We start from the raw sequence: 2,034 nt of genomic DNA, 5'->3' as shown, positions 1-2,034 counted from the left end.
GTAACCGTTTCATAGAGAAGAGCGGCCAATGTGACGATATGGCATTAAGTCGATTCGATAGCAAATAACGAAAACGGGCAGATTTTACAGGTTTTTAATACATATGAACACTTTTCACATTCTCACGCGCAACGTGGTAATAGACCTCTCTTCAGGCTAAATCTTAAGGTACTAGCTCATGTCGAAGGCACCAAAGCCGGCTAAAGAGACAATAATCGATAACTAAAACTAAAATTGTAGTGCTTCTCACTGGCTAATACATCAACTTAGAAGCTTCTTCTGTGTTCTACTATTGTGATTTTAGTGTCTTCGCATACCGTAGCACGCGACATAGCATTACAGACGAAACGTGTAACCGTTTCATAGAGAAGAGCGGCCAATGTGATGATATGTCATTAAGTCGATTCGATAGCAAATGACGAAAACGCTCGGATTTTACAGGTTTTTACTACCTACGAACACCTTTCACATTCTACCGTGCAACGCTTGCTGCTAGACCTCCCTTCATGCAGAATCTTAAGGTTCGAGCTCATGTCCATGGACCAAAGATGGCAAAAATGTCAATAATCGATAACTAAAACTTGAATTGTACTGCTTCTTACTGGCTATTACACCAACTTAGAAATTTCTTGTGTGATCTACGATTGTGCTTTTAGTGTATCCGCATACAGCAGGACGCGACATAGCTTTACAGACGAAGCGTGTAAGAGTTTCATAGAGAAGAGCGGCCAGTGTGACGATCTGGCTTTGAGTCGATTCGATAGCAAAGGACGAAAACGGGCGGATTTTAGGGGTTTTTACTACATTCGAACACCTTTCACACCCTTCCGTGCAACGTGGCTGCTAGACCTCACTTCATGCAAAACCTTAAGGTCCTAGATCTTGTCCAAGGCACCAAAGCCGGCTAAAAAGTCAATATTCGACAACTAAAACTTGATTTGTATGGCTTCTTACTGGCTATCACATCAACTTAGAAGCTTCTTCTGCGTTCTACTATGGTCCTTTTAGTGTCTTCGCATACCACAGCACGCGACGTAGCTTTGCAGACGGAAATTGTAACCGTTTCTTAGAGAGGAGCGGCCAATGTGACGATCTGGCATTGAGTCGATTCGATAGCAAATGACGAAAACGGGCGGATTTTACAGGTTTTTACTAAATATGTACACTTTTGACATTCTCCCGTGCAACGTAGCTGCTACACCTCCCTTCAGGCAAAATCTCAAGGAAATAGCTCATGTCCACGGCACCAAAGCCGACTAAAAAATCTGTAATCGATACCTAAAATTTTTATTGTACTGCTTCTTACTGGCAATTACATCAACTTAGAAGCTTCTTATGTGTTCTACTATATTGCTTTTACTGTCTCCAAATACCGCAGCACCCGACATAGCTTTGCAGACGAAAAGTGTAACCGTTTCATAGAGAAGAGCGGCCAATGTGACGATCTGGCATTAAGTCGATTCGATAGCAAATAACGAAAACAGTCAGATTTTAAAGGTTTTTATTACATACGAACACTTTTCACATTCTCCCGCGCAACGTGGTAATAGACCTCTCTTCAGGCAAAATCTTAAGGTACTAGCTCTTGTCCAAGGCACCAAAGCCGGCTGAAAAGTCAATAATCGACAACTAGAACTTGATTTGTATAGCTTCTTACTGGCTATCACATCAACTTAGAAGCTTCTTCTGCGTTCTACTATGGTCCTTTTAGTGTCTCCGCATACCACAGCACGCGACACAGCTTTGCAGACGATAAATGTAACCGTTTCTTAGAGGAGAGTGGCCAATGTGACGATCTGGCATTAAGTCGATTCGATAGGAAATGACGAAAACAGTTGGATTTTACAGGTTTTTACTACATATGAACACTTTTTACATTCTCTCGTGAAGCGTGGCTGCAAGACCTCTCTTCATGCTTACACTTAAGGTCCTAGTTCATGTCCAAGGCACCAAAGCCGGCTAAAAAGACAATAATCGATAACTCAAACTTGAATTTTACTTCTTCTTACTGGCTATTACATCAAGTTAGAAGCT

This window comes from Schistocerca gregaria, unplaced genomic scaffold (genome assembly GCF_023897955.1).
Source record: "Schistocerca gregaria isolate iqSchGreg1 unplaced genomic scaffold, iqSchGreg1.2 ptg000290l, whole genome shotgun sequence".
NCBI lineage: Eukaryota > Metazoa > Arthropoda > Insecta > Orthoptera > Acrididae > Schistocerca > Schistocerca gregaria.
This window is presented reverse-complemented; position numbering follows the sequence as displayed.